Here is a 24175-nt window from a genome sequence, read left to right as displayed (position 1 = left end):
TGATATTGGTGTTTGTTAAGGGGCTCCCTTGAGACGGCCTGGAATTACAGAGCTTCCGGAAAAATCTGTTAAGTGTCAAGGTGCTCCTTAGGCACTGGCAGGGGAGATATATTGCGGCATGATGCAAAATTGAAGGTTTATTTGTTGCACAAGACTATATACTCTGGCAAATCAGCCCCTAGCGGTTCAGAAGCTACTACATCTGTAGAACCTTCTCCCCTGCCGCTAAGTTTCACCGCGGTGGGTTTGAAGCTAGAAGCAGGAAATTAAGCACCGGCCTCACACTATATTAAGGACAGGCTGTTCTCCTTGCAATAGGGCAAAATAATAGTGTGTTTTTGGCAGTTGATACAAGTGGGGGGCTTAAATCAAAGACCCGATCGACCCTAGTGAAGACAGCCTCAGCAACTGTAAGAGCGGAACGCTTGCAGAAAGCTTGTCAAGGCTCGGCTAGAATATCAAGCCCACTAAGCTCAGAAGACGATTTAGTGGAGCTCAGAAAGGGAACTAGCGATGATCAGTCCTTGGAAATCTCTGAGACTCTTGCTATAGAAAAGACAAATGAAGGTCTTACAGCTGAGGGACTAGCTCTGGTTCAAAGTGGCTCAGTTTCCGGCGGGGCCATCATCCAGGAACATAGCCAGGCAGTAGGAAATCTTGCGAATTCAGAAACATGCCAAAATCAAGAGTCCGCAAGGGAAACTTTCACTGGCACGCACCAAACCAAAACTATGGAGTATCCTCTATTTTTGAAGACCAAAACACCTCTACCACCTGCGCAGCCCCCATGTACAGAACAAGAACAAGCACCTCTGGGGGAAACACAAGCGGATGGGCCATTGGATATTCAAATATCTACCAGTTCTCCACCGATTTTACCTCCATGACCCCTGGAACATTTAAAGGGGGATTTGAGTGATGGTCAGCCTTCGATCTCCCTGGTAGATACAACGACTGTAGCAGAATGTCAAGATCGGACTCAGCCAGCTCCGGAAGAGCCCGCTAGGATCCAGCATTCAGATATCGGGGCCAGCTTTCAATGTGACATTAAATCCATGCTGAATCTCATCTTGGGTGAGATACGTGAGATGAAAGTGACACAAGCAAATGAGATTGCAGCCTTACATCTTTGCTTGTCAAAATATGAAGAAGCAGTTGCCAGCTATCCGGTAAGATTGCAGGAGGCTGAGTCCAGGATATCTCATCTTGAGGATCATATCACTGTGATCCAGCATCAGGCAATCCTGGATGAAAAAAACAAAAACTCTCTTTGGAAAGTAAGTTCGAAGAACTAGAAAATCATTCCTGATGTTCCAATTTGCGACTGGTTGGGGTACTAGAAGGCTGTGAGGGGACACAAATGCTCCAGTGGGTTGAGTCATTTATTAAAGATAATGTGCTGCCTGGGTTTACCGGAGGTCTCACCACCACGAGAGCACATAGAATTTCAGCTCAGCCATTTCCGAATTCAAAGCTCCCCAGACCAATTCTTGTTAACTTTGCAGACTTTCGTATTAAAGAAGGGGTATCGACTCAGGCTATCCAAAAGAGGCAGATTTCAACTCAAGAAGTCCCTAGCTGTTGCATAATTTCTGATATGTCTGCAGCAGCAGCCGCTGCAAGAAATAATTTGTTAACCTTCTCTACCTGTTTAAGGCGCAAGGGGCTCAGGCTTCTATAGCCCAGCAATCTAAGCTCCGTGTTCTTGTACAAGGGAAATTCCATATGTTTGCAAACCTTGAAGAGACGCAGGAGCTTCTTCAAAAAATCACTGTGGGAAAATAGAGAATTAAGTCTGATTGTCATCATTATAGTTTCTTTTCTAGGGAGGTGGAAAGAAGGAAGGCGGAAAGAAGGGGAAAGGAGAAAGTATATTTTTTTCTTTTTTAAGAGGGAGGGGCAGGGTCACTAAGGGTGAAATAACATGGCACTCAGTTTGGGGAGTAGTCAAAGGGAGAAGGCAGGGGGTATGGTGGGCTGTTTCCCACCTGCTGTGGTTTATGGGGAGGGTGGCGAGGTAGTAGGGGGCTGGAAGGGGTAAGCAAAGGAAAAAATGAACCTGGTAAATAGTGAAGTTCACAGGATATGTTCACAGGGGATCAGGAAATCGCAGGGTCCGGTTTGGAGGGGTGACGTTGGGAAATGTAGGCTTACAATAGTAGAAAAAAAGGTGGAAGGCCAACAAAGATGGAATCAAAAATGCAGAATATAAAAATGGTTACGTGTATTATTAATGGACTACTGAATCCGCGGAAAAGCTCAGCTTTTTTGAATTGGATAACTTCCCTCTTTCCCGAAAATATATTTTTCCAAGAAACACATCTCCGGTCTGACACCCCTAAGATATCACTTCCCAAGAAATATGTGCAGGCGTATTTTTCATCTGCTAACTTAGTGGTTAGAGGTGTAGGGATTTTATTATCTAATACACTGGTTTGGCAGGTTAAGGATGTCCAGCGAGATGGTGAAGGTAGATGGCTTTGGGTAAAAGTAAAGCTTGAGGAAATAGTGCTGAATATGGTTAATTATTACGGCCCTATAGATGACGATACTGCAGCACTCGAGCAAATTTATCAATTGGCAGTACAAATGGAAGGCATACTAACTCTGGGTGGGGATTTTAATTTTATTCAGAATCTGGCACTAGATACATCAAATAAGGCAAAATGACAGCTAAAGCCCAAAACCGCAAAATTAATAAGCAGTTTGTCAAAAGATTTCTCCTTACTAGATCCCTGGAGACTAGGGCATCCAGGCTTCTAGCAATTTACCTGCTACTCTGCAAGATTCAGATCGGCATCCCGATTGGATTTTTTTTTAGTGGATAAGTTGTTTGCCAACAGTCCAGCAGAAATACTGCCCAACTCATTTTCGGACCACTCTCTAGTTTAATTTACATTGAGGTTAGGAATCTCTCCAAAAAAGAGGCCAAGATGGCAGTTTGACAAATCTCTATTACAAGATACTAACTGAGTGACAGAAACCAGGGTGTTTATCATGAAACTTTTCCAGCTTAATGTAAATACTTCCCCAATGTTTATGGTTTGGGAGGCATTCAAAGCTACTTTTAGAGGCCAGACGATATCATATAAGGCGAGAATAAGTAATTTACGAAAACAGAAGATTCTGGAACTACAGACTGACATGGAGAGGGCTAGACACATTACAACCCTAACAAATATAGCAGAGCCCATCATAAGAGCACAACAGCAAGAATTAGCTAAAGCCAAAGAGCAACTGAAGGATTTTTTGGGGGTAGAGAAAATTACAGGAAGCAAGGCATACCAACAAAAGCTTTATGTGGAAAGCCAGCAGACGGGCAGATTCCTGGCTTTCTCTATGAAAAGTCAGAAAGCAGCTCAATTAATCAGCCAAGTTAAAAATTCATCTACGGGCATGTTAGTAGATGACAAACAGGTAATTTTGGAGGTGTTTCTTGCACATTTTAATCAAATATAAGCAGAAACACAGGCGGTAGATGAAGCAGAATTGACAGATTCTTTTGAGTCACTGGAGCTACCACAGGTATCACTGCAGCTCTATGAGACATTGAATGGTACAATAGGAATCTCAGAAACTCTATCAGTATTAAAAAGTATGCAAAATGTTAAGGCTAGTGGTGTAGACGGGATCCCGGCGGAAGTTCAGAAGGTTTTTCATGAAGAACTACTTCCCTTTCTAGCAAAACTGTTCAATCAAATAAAGGAGGGTATAGACTTCCCCAAATGTTTTAAAGAATTGGTGCTAGTAGTCTTCCTTAAAAAGGATAAATATCCCTGTAACATCAACTCCTATCACCCTATTACTTTGTTAAATACGGACTACAAATTGCTTATGAAAATCTGGGCGAGAAGGATAGCCCCATGTGCACTACAGGTGGTTCATACTGACCAAAATGGTTTTATTCCAGGACAGTTGATGGCATCTAACACGTATTTTCTAATACAAGCCATTGGTAATTTCTCCACTAATAAGAATAATGCGGTGATTATGATGATGGATGCCGAGAAGGCTTTTGATTTAGTATAGTGGAGTGCTTTATTTTTTATTCTATATAAGTTTGGTTTTCTGTTACAATTTCCACAGATGCTAAAAGATTTATATAGCTACGCGTAAGCCAAAATTATCATCAATGGATCAGAAGCCGGTAAGGTAAACACTAAGCGCAGCACACTGCAAGGATCCCCCCTCCTGTTTTCTTTGTTTATTGAACCCCTCGCTGTTAAAATTTGGAAGAGCTTAATGATTTTGCCTCCCATTGAGGGGATGGCAAAAATCAAGCTTTATGCGGACGATATTATTTTATATCTCAAGGCGGGGGGATCTAATGTACAGAACGCACTTGATGAAATCCAGAAATTTACACAGGTTGGGGGATATAAAGTGAATCGAGCGAAAACTGAAATTCTTACATTTAACTCGATCGCTTCGGATATTCCGACTTCCATTCAGCTAAAGCCACCGCATCCAGTTAGATATTTCAGGATACATCTTACAAACAATTTTGGGCAATTATTCTCCTTGAATTATAATAGCATGCTCACGAAAGTGAAAAAATTATTAGATAAATAGTCTCTGCTTCACTTATCATAATAGGACGGATTTCTATGGTTAAAATGTTGGTGCTGAAGGACTGGGTTATTCTAAGACCCAGCGGTGCCAGGGAACAACACCTGAAACCTTCGTGGGTTACCTGTTCTGGCGTACGAAACACAGAGACACGGGACACTTCCAGCGACGTCAGAGATCAGCGTTTATTTACTGCAGGGATACAGAAGTCACAAGAAGTACACAACGTGTAGGTTCTCGGAGACTGCTTCAAATTGCAAAAGTGGATCGCTCCTTTTATACACGTTTTTCCCATAGCACAGTATGGTGAACAAAGATTACAACTCAGCTCCCACAATAAAACTTCAAAGAGTCGCGTTCATGTTTCAGGAGGCCGGAACATAATTACAACAGTATTGCCAGTTCCCAACTGTAAAAACATATCTTCTCTGCAATAAAACACATTCCATCCTGACCGTAAACACATTAGGAGAAGGGACAAAAACAGATGCAAAGAAAGGACAAGGATGCACAACAGATTAGAGAAGAGTGTTAGGAGTAATAAAGGAAACTTGATAACGGGATCAGAGACCTCGTGTCTAATGTATGCATGGCTGAAACAATAGACCGGCACGGCAAGATGAGCCTTGAGCGGGGCCATCTGCCTTCGCCGTGTCATTTCCCTCGTCATAAAAGTCACACTCAAAGGAACACGTGTCCCTCGTGTAAGCTTGGGAGTCCCAGGGTCACGAAGCGGACAAAGTCCGTTCGCTGGCTACTTGAGGGCAAGAAACAAAATGGATGCTGTATCTAAAATGGAACCCGAGTGTTCAGATGAACAAACCCAAAAATAAGACGAATCATACGTGGTTGCATAGCGAAACTGCGTACACCCACTATACTCGTCATTTGCGGTTCGTAGATACCCAACTCATCCATATTCATCACCACTCAAAAGTGTCGTTCCGTCCCACACGGAACCTCAGACGCTCCTTTTGCCCTCATGTAGGCAAGCACTAGTCAAGATCGGAATCTATTTCAATATTCATCAGATCGTTCAGTTGCTGCTGGAACATCATTCTATTCATCAACGTCTCCTTGGTAACAGATGGCCGTCTTATACACGTTGTAGCACATAGGCCACATAAGGCAGGACCACACTGTACACAAAGACAACACGTGAACAGAAACGTTACAACAACCCCTACGATCATCAGAATCTTCCAACCCCAAGTTGACATCAGGCCCCAAAACCATCCTAGAAGCGTCCAATTACCTTCGTCCATGTGTATGGACTCGGAAATCTTGTGCAACTTCGAGATGGCTTGGTAGACAGTTGGAGCATTGTCAGGAATAAAAATGCAACAACTCGAATGGATAACTTTACACACACCTCCTCTATCTGCAAGAACAACGTCTAGAACCATACGGTTCTGCAACGTCATGAGTCTATCCGCCTGAAGTTCAGCTGTTAAATTACCAAGGGCACTTGCAGTAATATTAGCAGTCGACTCAACTACACGGGTCAACTGTCTTAGGTTCCTACTATTAACCATAGGTCCCCAAAACGGCAAGAAACCCTTAAAGAAGTCTCCTGCTTCTTGACCGGCAGTATCCTCTTTGCTAATAACGCCTCTCACAACTCTAGTTTTGTGATAATCTGAGGCGACTGTGAAAGTCGGTGGTAAAAGGTTCGCAATATAACAGGTACCCGAAAAATCACGGGGTAACCATGTATATGCGCGTTCATAACATACAAAATAAGTGCCCTTAGCGGTCAGAAAAACAGGGGAAGAGAGCATCGGTAGAACATACGTGTCAGTGCAAGCACTGTTCCCAAGTTGTGCTCTCGGATTTCGACCCAAACCTTTCAAGCAGAAATTACCGAGGTGTGGTACAATCCATATTGGGGACGAGCTCTTAAGCTGTCTATCACCCACTGACGTACTATACTCAGCCTCGCTCAGATCCTTATAAGCCTGCACCTCTTCATTTGGGATAAGCGATGCATCAAAAACATCTCTATCTAAATCCGCTATCGCTATCGCCAAAGGCTTGTGATACGGCCCAGGACCAAAATTGACAGAACGTGGCTCTCGACTGGGGTAGGAATCTAGTGCCCTACGGAACATAGTTTGGAATGCTCGAGCTGAACCCTGGGAGCTGTAAGGAAGGACCAAATATGGAATACCCCTATCCATGGTATGTGGCATTAACCCACACACCCAACAATTGGTAGTATTCATTACCAACTGATGCTGATGTAGCAGCTGAACGAAGGAGTTATTCATAAATTCCGCACGCCTAACCTGTTCATGTTGAGGCAGAGGATGAAAAGAATGTGGGGAAACAGTGGTGAGGGAGCTTAGCTTAGGAGATAAGGTAGGTGAAGCAGAAGGTAATAACAACTGTACTCCAAAATACACTCCACCCACCAATAACATAGATACGGTCAGGAACAGTAGGAACACCTGAAACAGAAAACATTTTGTTCGTACAACTCTCCTTAACTCTGATCTCTGCGCCGACATCCTTTCTACTTCCAACAGCTTAGAGAATGCCATCCTCTACAAACCGTCCGTGACGTACTTGACGCACTTCGTTCTGAGTAGCGATTATCAATCCCCAGGAGTTCCCAGAAATCGACAAAAGTAACCGACCTAGCGTCAGAAACCTGCTAAACAGAAAGGAGTACCCGCACGGCCCTACGGTAACCCGGATGGAGAGGTTTCCTCGAAACGTTCAGTGTTATTACAAATCTCTTAGCAGTGAAAAAGCACATAAGAACTCAAAAAGAAAGGATATAATTGGGATATAATGTTCATAGCATCAAAAAGCAAATATACAACTAATTTTTATTAGTCCTTGAACGAAGAAAGTATCGACTTCTTCCAGGTCGAGTTTGCTCTACAAACAATTGTTCAGCTGGCGCAACAGTATTCGATGAAGTGGACAACGAGTCAGACCTTGGGTTCTCTGCTACCGATGACTCCACATGTGGGTTTGGCAGTGACAAATCATTCCCCACAGGCTGAGCGTCGCTAAACGGCACAAAGTGCAAAGGAGTCTCAGTTTCTGTTGCCGAAATCCCAGTCCTCACCCAACCATCCGTTGGTAAGGGGATCGGTACCTTTTTCGTGTGGCTGGCGTGTACCCAATTCTTCCGGCCCTCCAGTCGAACCGCAGTCCTCGTTGTCAATAGGACTTGAAAGGGTCCTACAAATCTTGGCTCCAAGTTACGTTTCCGACCGAAATTTCGGGTAACGACCCAGTCGCCTGGCCGGAGCTGGTGTCCAGGACCCTCTGTCTGCGCCGGTAGAGCTTCAAAGACCTGTTGATGGATCAACCGTAGTTTAGTGGTCAAATCATGCAAGTAATCAATTAACATTGGATACTCAAGACTATCAAAAGCCCTTGGCCTCGGGACTCCCCAAATATTCGCAGGGCGGCCGAAAACAATCTCATATGGGCTAAGCCCTACTCGAGAGTGTACGGTCGCTCTGGTTGATAGGAGAGCCAGAGGCAAGGCATCAGGCCATGATAGACCAGTCGTAGCTTGAATCTTGGCGAGTTTTAGTTTTAGGGTACCATTGTACCCTTCAACCAAACCCGCTGCCTGAGGATGATTAGCACTATGGAATTTTTGACGAATTCCCAGGCCCTTACACACACTCTGCATTACACTTCCCACAAACTCGCTTCCATTATCCGACCACACGATCCGTGGCATTCCGTACCGAGGAAAGTATTCCTTCAGCAGGATTTTTGCTGTGGACAGGGCAGTGTTATCCTTAAGAGGATAGGCCTCAATCCATCTGGAGAACGCACGAACCACAACCAAAACATACTTCAGGTTATTGCATCTCTCCATATGGATAAAGTCCAGCTGGATAACCTCAAAAGGACAAACGGGAGGAGCAAAATGACCAGGTGGAGTGGGGGTGCCTTTGCCAGGGTTGTGCATCAAACACACCATACAATTCTTAACCACTCTCTCGGCACATTTAGCAATACCCTCATTCCTCCATACAGGGGACAAGAACCTACATATTCCTTTCGCACTGATATGTGACAACCCATGAGCCATTGTCACAACAGCTAATACGTACGCATCTGGTAACATCCACCTCTGACATTCCGTCAGGTCAACCCAACATCCATGCATGTCCAACTTTCCCGTACTTTCTTTCCACTTAATCTTTTCGGCTTTAGTAGCCTCATTCTGAATTGCTCTCACACTCTCGACAGTATTTTCACACATACCAGTCTCCGTCGGCCACCTCACTGAACTCGTGACATACATTCGGGTCGCAAGATCCTTAGCCGTTTCCTTAGCAATCTCATCCGCAAACGCATTACCACGACCAACATCATCCGTCACTTTCCGATGTGCACTACATTTAACGATCGCCACTTGTTTAGGCAATGTAAGTGCATCCAAAAGGTCATTCACGAGCTGCCCATGCTGAATCTTCGTACCATGCGATGTCATAAATCCTCTTTCTCTCCACAGTCTTCCAAAGTTATGCGCAACACCGAATGCGTACTGACTGTCGGTAAACACATTCACTCGCTTTCCTTTAGACAAAACACACGCTCTTGTCAATGCAATCAACTCTGCAGCTTGTGCTGAATTCTGATTCAATCTCGCAGTTTCCACAACCGTGCTCAACGTCACTACAGCATACGCAGTCGTCACATCGCCATTCGGCAATTTAAAGCACGAGCCATCCACATACAAAGTACCATCGGGATCTGTCAAGGGAGTGTTTTTCAGGTCCACACGACCTTTTGTTTCTTCCTCAGTTCGTAAATAACAATCATGTGGCGGCACATCATCTGATTCCATATTAATCGGCAACAATGTCGCCGGATTCAGTACATTACAACGTTTGATCTGTATGTGACTTGCCAAAAGGGTCAGCTCGTACCCAGACAACCTTGCACTCGTCAGATGTTGAGTCTTTGTCCGATTCAAAAGAGTATCAACTGCATGCGGAACCATCACCATGAGCATATTATCCATAACAAGACCTGCGGACTGCCGAATAGACGCCGCTGCTGCCGCTGTCGCCCTCAAGCAACTTGGCAACGCTCTAGCTACCGGGTCTAAGGTCGAAGAAAAATATGCACACGGGCGCTGCTTGTCACCAAATTGTTGCGTTAAAACACTCAACGCACAACCTTCCCTCTCGTGAACGTATAATGTGAATGGCTTGCTGTAATCAGGAGTACCTAACACGGGAGCCGAACACAGTGCATCACGTAGTTCAGAAAAGCTTTTCTGACATTCCTCCGTCCATGGCAAAGGAGTCGAAACGTCCTTGCACGTGAGAGCTATCAATGGCTTCGCTAACAGTGAAAAATTTGGAATCCACTGTCTGCAGTATGACGTGATACCTAAAAAGGCACGCACATCTCTCTGGGTCATCGGCACAGTCATTCGAGCAATTGCTGCGATTCTTTCAGGGGTCAACCTTCTTCCCGCCTTTGACAATAAGTGACCTAAGTAGGTAACTTCTTGACAACAATATTGCAATTTAGAAGGTGACACTTTGTGGTGTAAGTCACAGAGATGCTGCAACAGTGACACAGTAGCAGTCTTGCAAACTTGTTCAGTGTCTGCAGCTACCAACAGATCGTCGACGTACTGAATCAAAGCCGCACCAGTCGGCAGCACAAATGCATCTAGTTGACTCTTAAGAGCTTGGCTGTAGATCGATGGGCTCTCACAGTAGCCTTGAGGTGCGCGTTTGAACCGGAAACTGCGACCTCCTGACGAAAATCCGAACAAATCACGACTTTCCTCAGCAATCGGAATGCTAAAGAACGCATTCTTCAGATCGATTACCATGAACCATGATGCAGATGCTGGAATCAGAGTCAGTAAAGCTGTAATGTCTGGAACCACAGGAAACTGCGGGACAACAATTTTATTTACTTCCCGTAAGTCAATAACTAGACGGTACACGGGAGGCTTGGACGGATCAGTTCGTTTCAGAATAGGCAACACGGGACTATTACACACGTTACCTCGTGTCTCCTCGATAACATCTTTATCGATCAGATCATAAATGATCGCTAATAGTGCCCGTTCACCATCAAGGGAAATACGATACTGGGGTATGCGTGGTAAGCGCGCATCAACTTTCAATTGAACAACATAAGGTGGTATATCCAGCAGGCCCACATCATTAGGACCTGTCGCCCACAAAGAGACCGGAAGAGAGCTCAATTCCGGTGGGAGCTTATCGATCGATAAATACATAGGGGAAATCACATTCTCACCCAATGTAAGCTCCACGCCCGTAGGAGAGCAGTACAAAGTCGCATGTAACCTCTTCAACAAATCCAAGCCCAAAAGATTCTCACCACAACCAGTAGTCAAAATCAAAGGAGCTTCTAACTCATGAGACCCAATCGTAAGGGGCAAGGGGCTAGAAACTGGATTGCTAACAGGGGCGCCAGAGAATCCAACGGAAACATTCGTTAAGCCAGACAAAGGCGCGCCAGGGAGTTTCGAATGCATAATGGAACTTTTTGCTGCACCAGTGTCCAACAGAAAAGGCTCAACGACGCCCAATGTGGCTACTGCAACATAAGGCCCTCTCTGATCAACCGGAACTGATACTTCTCCCTTCCTTTGTCTATGGCTGTCCTAGTAGATACCGTCCGTATCAACATCACGCTCAACGTAACAGTCATCCACATGATACTGTGCAGATCTACCGGACGATGGTTCGCGTCGATCGAAACAATTCTGTGAGTCTGAGGAAGTGGCAAAACGCTCTGCCTGATTCTGAGTAATTCCACGACCTCTACCACGTGAAGCTTGTTGAGGACCACCACGACCTCCTCGAGCTGACACACCATTGTTCCTATCACGGAGAACCGGACAATTAAACTTTAAATGGCCCTCCCCTCGACAATACGCACATTGATTATATCCCAACACAAAACGAGGTGCGGGAGAGTCATTTCGTGTCTGCGATCTGGAAAACTGTAATTGCGATCGATTTGGCTGTTGCGAATCACTGAAATTCGGGCGCGGAGGATACGCTTGCTGCAATAAGACCTTAGTTTTAAGATCCTTCGTTTTCTTATCTGCACGCTCACTTTCCTCCTTTTCCCTATTTTCGTAATATTGGGCCGTAGCCAATATTTGAGCAGTGGTAGAAACAGCCCACAAACTCTCAGAATTTTTCAACTTATTGCTAAGTTCGGGCAACAGGTTCGATACAAACTTATCAACAAACAGCCGCTGACCACCCTCCGAACCCATGTCCTGGCCACTATGATCAACAAATGCTTCCTCGAATCTCGTAAAGAAATCGGAAACGCTTTCATCCCTCTTTTGCTTACACGCGGACAACTTGTCCCAATTGACGCGCATCGCTGGCATAAGCGTTTTCATAAGGGTAATTATCCTCTGGGGCAAATCCACAATAAGCTGTTCAGGCTTAGCCCCACCAACTTGCTGAGCATCTGCCGCCGTAAGGGCAGCCCAGTCACCGCCTAACTCGGCCGCGTGATTCTCGTGACGAATTTTCGCCCAAATCAGCTGAGGCACTACATTGCCAAACAACATGTCAATATCAGCAAGGTTCATAACAGTAGCATCCACCAATTGGGACAGCTCCTTATAATAACCTGCAGGATTTTTACGGGGATCAGGCAAAGTTTGCTTCACCTGTAAGACTTCCGATCGTTTCCAAGGGAGGTGTATCCACACTCTCTGAAAATGGCCTGGGACAGCAGGGTTAGCATTAGGATCACCTGGCATCCATACTGGGGGAACTTCCCGCATAGGATATTGACCAGGTTTTGCCATCCACTCTGCAGTCTCTTCCTTAAACAATGCTCGAGGTTGCACTGTACATCGAAAGGATAACAAGCGTTCTAGAGCTTCTCGAACCTTGTCACCTATGATCACACCAGTTGTGAACTGATGCTGGAGCTCAGAAACCTCAGACGGTACATTATCAACCACATCATGATCCCACTCCTCCTTCAACGATTTACACAATTCCTCAAACACGAATCGTTGAGTGGGCGCATTAAACTGAGAAAACGTTTCAAACACTACACGTGAAGTGTATTTAACAGGATTACGAATCCATTTACGTGCCATTTTTACCAGCGATTCACGTTCCCTACCATCAGGAAGCTGGCTGCGCCTCTGAGAGACATCTGAAAGAGTCGAGCCGAGTATTGGCCCAAAAAGCGGAGAATAAAGAGTAGCAACAGCAGTCAGGAGACGGCTACGAACAGAAGGAGAAGAGGAAGAAGATGCAGGGGCAGCAACAGTAGGGGTGGAGGCAGTAGAAGTAGACGCGGCACCAGGAGTAGCGGGAACGACAGACTGAGGAGGGACTTGGAAAGGCGCAGTAGGAAGAGAAGCCGGTAAAAGAGGATGAACGATCTGCGGCACAAGGGGATTCGGGAGAGCGGGAGGAACGGCGGGCTGACCAGCAGCCGCCAAAACAGCAGGTTGAGGAAGAGGTAGAATCACAGGACCCACAGCATCGGGAGCATAGGGAGGTGGTGATTTCAACAGATAAGACAATAGCGAATCCTCTATCGCTTCTTCTCCCGTCTTATCGACATTAGACGGTAGCACCGGATAACATTTATCCACCGCCATATGATGAAGTCGAGCACTAACTTCCTGCTCTTTCTCATCTTTGTCTCGCTGATACTGTTCTGCATTTCGCATCACCGTAATAACGCCTTCTCTTTTATTTTTCTTACTCTGTTTGATTTCTTTCTGCTTGGCCTCTTTCCACCATAACCGGAAGGAATCAAACATGGCCGGCCTAGCCTTCTTTTTAAACAGTTTAGCTTCCAAATTATCTAAAACGGCAGTTTTGAAACTACCATGAGATGGCCAAATAAGAACACCATCATTTTTAGTGTAGCGGACCCAATATTCATTATATACGATAGGACCCACGCCATGGCGACTATAGAGCTCGTAAATTGGAGTTCCAACCGGAGGTATCGGACATGAATCCTCCAGCCGGGAATCCATTCTGCAACATTTGAGAAACCCAAACAAAGTACTACGGCCAGGCATCGTGCACACTAACCGAGCTTACAAACTTCAAGGGCTATCGAATTTATGATATCCTCGCAAAAAAATGCAAGACCCTCGGTTTTTGGCAATTGCAATCGTCAAATAAAACCCAACAACTAAGAACAACGAATGCTATGGTACCATGCAAACAACAAAGGAACACTGGGAGCGACCCACAAATACTTAACTGAGAGAACAATGGCGTCACCAGGAAGGCCCGTCTATCGTCTCGCCGTACAAAGGACTACGCCAGGCGCCAAAACAGGTCGACAGTCAGGGCATCAGTCCGTCGCAGCCGTCAGGAGGCGGGGATCTTCGCGGGAAAAGACGTCGGGCCACTTATTTCGACAAATGGATCGATGAAGCGGGGTGCACCTTCCCTCGGAGATTTCACACGAAGTTCCTCACGATCGTCGGGCTTTGGACCGGTACCGTTGATGTCGCCCCACGTTGGGCGCCAACTGAAGGACTGGGTTATTCTAAGACCCAGCGGTGCCAGGGAACAACACCTGAAACCTTCGTGGGTTACCTGTTCTGGCGTACGAAACACAGAGACACGGGACACTTCCAGCGACGTCAGAGATCAGCGTTTATTTACTGCAGGGATACAGAAGTCACAAGAAGTACACAACGTGTAGGTTCTCGGAGACTGCTTCAAATTGCAAAAGTGGATCGCTCCTTTTATACACGTTTTTCCCATAGCACAGTATGGTGAACAAAGATTACAACTCAGCTCCCACAATAAAACTTCAAAGAGTCGCGTTCATGTTTCAGGAGGCAGGAACATAATTACAACAGTATTGCCAGTTCCCAACTGTAAAAACATATCTTCTCTGCAATAAAACACATTCCATCCTGACCGTAAACACATTAGGAGAAGGGACAAAAACAGATGCAAAGAAAGGACAAGGATGCACAACAGATTAGAGAAGAGTGTTTGGAGTAATAAAGGAAACTTGATAACGGGATCAGAGACCTCGTGTCTAATGTATGCATGGCTGAAACAATAGACCGGCACGGCAAGATGAGCCTTGAGCGGGGCCATCTGCCTTCGCCGTGTCATTTCCCTCGTCATAAAAGTCACACTCAAAGGAACACGTGTCCCTCGTGTAAGCTTGGGAGTCCCAGGGTCACGAAGCGGACAAAGTCCGTTCGCTGGCTACTTGAGGGCAAGAAACAAAATGGATGCTGTATCTAAAATGGAACCCGAGTGTTCAGATGAACAAACCCAAAAATAAGACGAACCATACGTGGTTGCATAGCGAAACTGCGTACACCCACTATACTCGTCATTTGCGGTTCGTAGATACCCAACTCATCCATATTCATCACCACTCAAAAGTGTCGTTCCGTCCCACACGGAACCTCAGTGCTCCCTTTGTACCTGTTTCTTTTTAGCAACCTCCCCTTGAACATCCCGAGCTCTTATTTTAAAGAGTTAGAACAAACGATTCAGAAGTTTGTGTGGAATAATAAACACCCCCGGGTTAAGTTATCTACATTACAATTGGATGTAGCATCAGTAGGATTAGCACTTCAAATTTTCTAACTTATTATCAGGCTTCACTAACTAACTTACTTTCACAACTGGGTGAGGATAATGCAGTTTTTGACAACTTCCTGTTAGTACATATGCTGAAGGAAAGTGCAATAAGTCTTCCCATTTTTTTACGTCAGGCGAAACTTCCTAAAAAGACCAGATATAAGGTGATACTGGCATTAGCTGAGATAACTCAGCTCTTTTTTAAATCACGAGATATTCCAGCTTTTCATGCTTATACCCCTATTCAGGACTGTGCAGTAGGAGGTCTTATATTGCCTAGAGGGCTTTACCAAGCATGGCAAGAACTAGGTTTCGGTCAGCTTGGGGATTTTTATAATCATGAGACATAGATTACTTGGGAAACGGTGCGATTGCAAGTTAGCACATTAACTACCGCCCTCCCTTTGAGTTTTCTTAAGCTAGTTAATTTTCTCAAAAATAATTATTCTATGATGGGTGCGGCGGCATGTCAAATCGCCAGGCAGATGGCAAATAAAATGGTGGGGGTAGGATGCTGGTATCAGCTGCTACATCAAAAGGCCCATTCTGAAGAGATTTTGACAAAAGAGCTCCAGAATATTCACCTAGAGACGGGTTGTAAGTTTAATGTGAGAGAATGGCAACAGATAAGTGAGCTAGCGAACAAAGCACTCAGAGGCGCTCATTTTAAGAGAATGAATTTCTTATCTAGATGTTTGGCATATTACACACCCCAGAGATTGCATAAGTTGTTTCAAACGAACCCGAACCAATGCTTTAGATGTAACCAACAGGGGGAGGGAGGATGGGTGTACATATTTTATGAATGTAATAACTTACAACAATTCTGGGAAGAGGTCTTTGCCAAGATTTCTCTATTTACCTCTTTGGAAATCGGTCCATCAGCTATGCTGGTTTTATTTGGTTCCTCGGGGGAGATGAAATGGTCAACAAAATATCAGCAGTATTTTATACATATCTCCATAGCAGTCGCTAGGTCACTTGTCCTACAAAATTGGAGAACCAATAAGCAACCCAGGACGGAGCACTGGCTTAATAAAATGCGCAGGACTTTTAGATTTGAGGAGGCCTATGTAAAACGTGTAGGAGCGACTGTAAGATTTAGAGCTATCTGTCAGAATGTCTCTACCTATGGTGTTGGGGAGGAAAGGAGACTTTAAGAGTTGAGTGCTCTACATGAGCCCATTTCCGCATTTCTTAATAGTGGCTGTTAGCCATATTTGTACTTTCAATAATTCTCGATATGTGATTTGCGAATACTGATGAAGGTATCGTTCAGATATTAATTAAACTTAGCACTTTATTTAATAATAACTGCTGCTACCAGCACAACGCACTTTAGATAGTTTGTGACCTTCTTTGTCTATTAGGACACCGACACACTGCACTTTCTATAGGTCTTGAGGTATGTCTGCTGCTAGTCTTATATGCGCTTTATATAGAATGTACGTCAGTTTGATGTAGCTATTCTAGGTTGTAGTTGTCATTAACAATTAGGTATGGACATATGTATTTGTGGGAAATCACTGGGAGTAAGTTTAAGCATCGACCATAGTTTAATGTAGGTTACTGAAAACTATGTTATATACTCTTTATATTACATTTTCTATGGAATGTTTTTATAGTTTTCATTAATTCCGATGTATCAATTTATCTTCATGGAACTTGGTGTTTTTATTAATTGGACAACTTTTACTTACTCCTCTTGTTATTTACTCTGCAATGTCATGTAGTATGTCTGTTTGCTGTCGTCTGTTTGTTTTCTTGTTCTAATAAAATATATATTTTTTTAAGTTTGCAGTATATATAAATTTCACATACATAAAGCATAATGTACTAATTTGGAATACAATTGTTAACATTGGAGTCAAGATATAAGAGTTATAAAGGACGGGGCAAAGCTTTTCCACCAGGTGTGACTAATATAATGTATTTCCACTTAATAGCGCTTTGAAATATATTTACTTATTTTATTAAGACTATTATATTTTTATTATTTTGCTGAAACCACACCAGAAAAGTTGCTTCTTGTGAGGTGCTTCAACAATGTGAGAGAATTAAAAGTCAGTTAATGGCACTTCTTGTGATGTTACTTCTTGTGATGTTATGTTGTATGCATATTGTAAAAACCTTACACATTGCCTTTTTGCCCAGAGTTCCCAAAAAAATGTTATAGGTGTAAAGTGCACATTTGTCCTTTTGCGAGAGCTCGTCATGGCACTTAAACAATAAAAAGCATAAAGGTCGTATATTAAATTGGTCGCGCCAGTAAATTGATAGTTAAGCGGTAGACACGGCGGTATATTCCATTAACAAACAGCACCCTCGAATTACAACATCTTATTAAACGTAAAGACGCCAGTAAATCCCAGTAACACCTCAGCGAGTTTCATAATGAGTTAGATCCCCGATTTAAAACGGAATGCGCGTCAGAGGTTTCCCAAGTTGTCGACGTGCCAACATGCGCTCGCCCTTTATATAACTGTACGTTTTAACACACTGACCTGCAATGCTGCGGGTATTTTTAGACAGAGGTTTAAAGATCATTCTAAATTTTGAACTGCTAATTCATGCTGCAGGCAGTCAGAGCAGGAGAAATCTCTCTCGGTCTAGACCAACCGTACAAGTTTAATTGGATTCGAAGGAGTCGAGGTAAACCCGTGGCCTGAATCCTAAATCCAGTGACACTTCAGCATGGCCGCCACTCTGCACACACCTGTCGAACAAAGCAGCATTCAAGCCGCACAAAAAGCCACTTGCCCCGCACATGCACAGCCCATGGCGGAGAAGTGCTCCCACATTCCAATAGAGGGCTTTGTTGTTCTGGCTATTGGGAAGTTGTGGCTGGACCACCTGAAGACAAGCAAAGCTTCGTGGCTCCCATTCATACCATTTTTTTTCCGGCCAGGATTTGCAATTCCCACTTCTGTGTTGAATGGAGACGACTCCAAAGCTGACAATGGCTGCTCGTGCAGAGTGCCTTGTGTATGGGGGGAAGGCGCTGCGTTTTTTTCATGTGAAGAAGCTGTTCATAGTCACGGAAGCCGCAAAAGGGGGCCCGGTTAAAAATTAACAACCTTAATTAGATAGACAACAAAGTGCTTCAAGTATACTCGGCTGCCAATATTTGTCCCATGTATTACAAGGGCTCCGGGAACAGGGAAGTTGGCTTTCAACCAGGTAGCGTAAAGGCCAAACAAACACTGCTGCTGCTCACTCCCCACTGTGAAATAATTGACTGCTCCTGCCTTTATTGGGACATAAATTTGTGTTTGGGGCAGGAAACATTGGCACCTCCCTTACTGTGGAACAGAGAATCACGTGATAAGTTGGACCACGGCTTGGTAAACAGCAAGACTCCGGGGCATTGCAGGACGTTTTGTTGACATTCTTTTCGGTGAGCAAATAGTAATGAAGTATCCACGTTTTGTGCACATTTTATTTACGTCGATGGTAAAAACCGTTATGAACAGGGACAGAAACTGCAATTTAAACCACTTATTCACTTGGTGCTGCGATATGTGTGGTTTATTAGTTTTTAAATTCATTTTATCAAGTCACAAATTCTTAAAAGATGTGCGCCAATGTGTTTGGACGGATGCTATCAATTATGTATGCAATGCATGCACATTATGAAACCACGATGCCCCTCAACATTTTCAACAGGTACAACACCTAGGTTTGGATTGAACAGTGCATATTATTACCCTCTATAGCTCCTTATTGTAAGCATTGGATTGAACAGTGCCTGGGTGCGCTCACGTTCAAAACATTTTGAAGAGCCTGTGATCCATGTGCTTATCTAGAGCACAGTTACAGACCTAGCAACTCACACAGTGCTAACGTGTGTCATACGATTTCGTCTCACCTGCCAAAGAGCCGAAATCACACGGTGCCACTATGAACTACTTACACAGCGGATTTCCAGCTTGTTTTCAGAGGCAGTAAGCAGCCGACATTCATTAAAAAGTGTGAAAACACTCTAGGACATCAGCGACAGCGTCAATGACCCTATGTTTTTTATTTGGGAATGGTGAGGGGCTTGATGAGGGGCAGAGTGCCTCCTAAGTAGCTCTCGGCACTGGTCCCTCCAAGGCCCACCCCTTCTCATACTGCAAATTTAAATTCTAAATTCTAAATTGGCCAGTGGTGTAGCTAGGCATTATGCTGCTCGTCGCGGCCCCTGCGTTTGCTGCCCGCGGCGGCCGAGTGTGAGAGCGAGGGTGCTGGTGATTCATTAGTTTAGAGCAGGGGCTGAGACCGCCGCCCCCAAAGCTCTTGCCACCAGGGGCGGACAGCCCCTGCCCCCCTCCTTGCTACGCCACTGAACTTGGCAAATATGTAGTTACATAAGCGGTGTGGTCCAAATAATAATGACCTACTAAGTTACAGCTACTTCTCAATATGGCGAAAATCAAAGACTCAGCACAAACAGGAGGAATCTGAATGGCTGGAGCAGGACTTTAAGGATGTTGGCATGGAATATCACCTAAATGAGAATGGTGTTCGAACTTGCATGTTGGCTTCATCATGTGCCTATACATTCCTTTCTCTGATACAGTGAAAGAATGGGCAAACCCAATAAACCCTTGGAGGCTTGGGCAATGAAATCAAAAGTAAGTAAAGAAGTGCCTACAAGGGATTTTGTTCAAAATCATAATTAAATAGTTATTTATAACACAATCAGTTTTTGTTCATTCTGGTCAGTTATGAACTTGTGATTTAAACACAGAAGAAGGACAATTGTTTTTCTTACAAATAAACCAAATTTGATATAAATATCAATTGTATGACAATGGGGCAATCTTTTCTTCAGAAAAAACAATATTTAATATGTACAAAAATGAAACAAGGGAAAATTGGGAATCAACCAAGCATAATGTCAAAGGTATTATAACTTGACCTATAGAACAAATATGCAAACATCTATTCCAGAAATTCGGAGAGGTAAACAGTCTGACAAATCAGAAAACGGTTCCTCGAAATCAACAAATGGTAGTGGAAATAGATGCACTGTCGACGTTTCGGTCTGTGTTGGCAATGAGACCGTCAGACCATCTTCAGGACGTGAAGGTGATTGTACAGCCAAAATGTATCCTTCTACAAGTTCTTTGAAGGAAGTGGGCTCAATAGAGTCAAGGCGACAAGGGAAGTTTTCCAAGTTGTAGAAAACTATAGCAACTAAAAGTTGAGAGAGTACGCTGCCAGAAACGTGGTCTTGTGCAGCCTCTAGGGGAGTCAAATCGCACTAGATGAGTGCTTGGTTGATTCCCAATTTTTCCTTGTTTCATTTTTGTACATAATTAATATTATTTTTTCTGAAGAAAAGATTGCCCCGTTGTCATACAATTGATATTTATATCAAAATTAGTTTATTTGTAAGAAAAACAATTATCCTTCTTCTGTGTTTAAATCACAAGTTCATCACTGACCAGGATGAACAAAAACTGATTGTGTTATAAATAACTATTTAATTACGATTGTTAACAAAATCCCTTGTAGGCACTTCTCTACTTACTTTTGTTTTCTCTGATACAAGCACCCACTCCGGAGTTCTTCCAGTAACCTACATGACTCATGACTTTACTGCATATATTGTGTAAGTGATGAAAGCTCATGCTAGTCTGCCATTCATGATCAGTTCTGAGGGGAATTAAAGATTGAACTTGTTGCCATCTGTGGATACTTGCCAATATACTTGGAATTGCAAAAAGACTGCTCTGGAAGAAAAACAATTGTGGGACTCTCTTTTCCCCATTGACTTTCATTTAAATGAATTAAATTTCTGGGGGAAAGCAACTCAAATAAAGCCATTTCTGGCTTTAATATTGGCGAGTCTCCCACCTGAATCTGGCGTTTTGGCACGTATGTCTGTGAGAGAGGGACGTTTGCTTTGTTACTTCTATGAGAAAGAAAATCTTACACTGCTGGTACTTGATTTGTATGGGTCCTGTGATGGGGAAGGCTTGCACTCATGCTGTCCTAACTGTACATGTCCTGTGAAGGAAGGGAAGCTTGCAATGTCTCTGCCCAGGATGCACCTGTTCTATGAAAAATTACTTTTCCACTGCTAGCACCAATTTTATGGAAACAAGTTATATTAAATACACTTGCATAACATGCTCTATTAACCAGTCCAGAGGAAGGTGCTTGAGGGCCAATACTGGAGCACCGAAACATATCAGCAGAAAATGGAAGCAGGGTCCTTTGCACGACTCTCTAGACTTTCATCACCCACATACAATTTTAATATAGGCCTGACAGTTTAACAATGGAAGATCATAAATGTTGACATAAGGGACAACACCTAAATTTGGAAACCCATAATTAGGAGACTATGGGCCATATGAAGATAGCTAAATACCGGTCGGTAACGGCCGAAAATCGGTAATTTTCCCGTTACCGACCGGTATTTAGCCCTTTCTAATGTAGGAGGCATGTTTTAAGGATTCGGTAATTTACCGAATCAGTATTTTAAGAAATCGGTAAAATACCGAATCGGTAAATTACCGAATCCTTAAATCCTATGTAGGGAGCACTCAAGTGAGTGCATTTTTGGTTTAAGGATTCGTTATTTACCACCAACTACAAGTTGATGGTAAATACCGAATACCTTTTCAAAAGCAATTTTGTGCTTTTTTAAAAGTGCCATGTGGCAGACATGCATGCTCTTAGGCCATGTATGTGCGCCACATGTGCACACATGCACGATTCAGGGGTGCAACAGGGTGTCAATGTGACACCCTGCCACCCTTGAATATGCTCCCCCTATTACCGATTCGGTATTTACCGAATCGGTAATAGTGAATGGCTTCCCATTCATTCCTATGGGCCTCCAGGCCCATAGGAATGAATGGGAAGGTATGCCTTATTACCGATTCGGTATTTACCGAATCGGTAATAACGAATATTACCGAATCGGTAAAATTTACCGATTTTTTTTACCTACATTCTATTTACCGATTCTTAAATACCGAATCGGTAAAATTCGGTATTTAGGAATCGGTAAATAGAAATTACCTACATATGGCCCTATATAAGTAATAAAGAGTAGTACACTTGGATGCTTCCCTGTGCTGGACGCAGAACCCACTAATTAAACATACCATACAATGCAGGTGTGGTTTTGTCATCATATAAGAACTTTTAGTGCTTTTCCATGAGTATTGAAATTATTGTATGTTTATGTGCTTGCAGAGAGCGTAAAACATTCTTTTAACTCTTCTCACTCCCTGTTTAGTGTGTTAGATACTTGTGTTGTAAATGTCCTGGATGTGTGACTAAATAATGTGATGTTTCTCCTCTTAGTGCTGCCTAACTTTCCCCTATTCATTGTGTTAGAAAGGGTTGCACTGCTGCTGTCCATATTGTACTTTTGTTGTATTGTGAAGCCTGTTATAGAACTTTCCAGTATAAAAAGACAAACAATTTACATTGGCAATGCTTGTTTTAACGTATGATATGCATGAATGTGTGAACATTCACAAAATATGTGGGCATGCTTTACTTTTTGTTTTAGGTGCGATACAGCTTTGAATATGGAATAGACGATTGGGTAAAACTATAAAACATAGCAGACAAGTGGTTCCACGTCATCTATAACACCTTTAACTCAGTTCTGGAATTTTAGCCAACAGCACTGTGTATGCTGTTGTTTTAAGTCCAGAATGAAACTTTAAAATTAAAAACTAAAAGCCCCACAATGCAACATGCTGTTGGATGAAAAGCCAAGAATGACTAATGGTATTATATGTAGTAGCGGCTTGTGTTGTGGAAAAGTAGCGGACGGGGGGAAGGGGTCAGGGGACAACAAAATAAATAAATTAATTAAAAAACGTACCTGCAACTGCAGTGTCGCTTGCTTCTGCTCTTCTCCTCCCCAGGCACAGGCTTCCAGACTCCACTGCAGCCAATCCTGCTTCTGCTCGTCAGGATTGGTGTGAAAGCTCTGAATTTGTGCTCATGGTGAGACTGGGAGAGTGTGCCTGCTGTCTCCATTCCGTCCATCATCTGTGTGTCCTTTGCTTTCTCACCCTAAGTGCGCTGGGTATGCCCAGACGTGGGTCCCAGGGTCACTGTGTGGCAGATGAGGGGTGATGCCCACATTCCATCCATCATCTGTGTGTCTTTTGCTGTCTCCAAACCAGCAATGCAGCTCAGGTTTAAGACCGCTTCAGTGCACATGATGGTTTGGCCAGCCTGGGACAGCAGGCAAAACCGTCATGCGCACTGACAACAGTGCCCACTACTCTTAATGCAGTCTGTCATCCCCTATGGCCCGCACCCAAGACTCATCAGAAAAGTAGAAGTAAAACGATAATAAAACAGGTTTTTTATGTTTTCCCTTTTTCTGCCATTTTGAGACATCTGGCAGGGGAGGGGGGGCAAAGCTCCTCCGCCATAGCGGAGGAGTCGCTGCTGATTATATGTCATAATGCCATCTGGCAGGCATATGAACTGTAAAATACAATTTCTTGACTTTCAAGGGTTAAACAGCCCAGTTGGTGAGAGAGCAGAGATAGCCTTCCAAATGTAAAAGCAATCATGTCTCTTATAATGGGCTAACATTAACACTCTTTGGTAAAACAAAAGGTTATGCTAAATTATTAAAACAACGTGAGTGAGGGGCAGAGTCTGGCATCTGGGAAGTTGGCAATTCACTAGAGCTCCATGCTAACCCATACTCTTGAACTGATTTCATCTCTCTCAATAATTGAAAAACAAACACTTAGGGGCCGATTCCGATCCGGGTCGGAAGGGCACCGAACGAGATCTGGCCGGAAAAACTATGCACCGAACGCGTGTTTTCCGCCCGACTCGTACAGCTGTACAAGGGAGCAAGTACGATGCGAGCTACATGAAATTCACCAACCGACTGGCTTCCGGGTCCGAACCGCCCCGTACGTCTCGGTCGTAAGCTAACCGTGGCGTGCAATGGATGCGATTCACGACCGAGCCAGTACGATGCACGCGTCGGACAGCCTGTGCGAGCCGGAGTGTCCCCAACA

Source organism: Triturus cristatus, chromosome 3_1, assembly GCF_964204655.1.
Source record: "Triturus cristatus chromosome 3_1, aTriCri1.1, whole genome shotgun sequence".
NCBI classification, from domain to species: domain Eukaryota; kingdom Metazoa; phylum Chordata; class Amphibia; order Caudata; family Salamandridae; genus Triturus; species Triturus cristatus.
The sequence above is the reverse complement of the archived record's forward strand: the minus strand, read 5'-3'. Positions refer to the sequence as shown.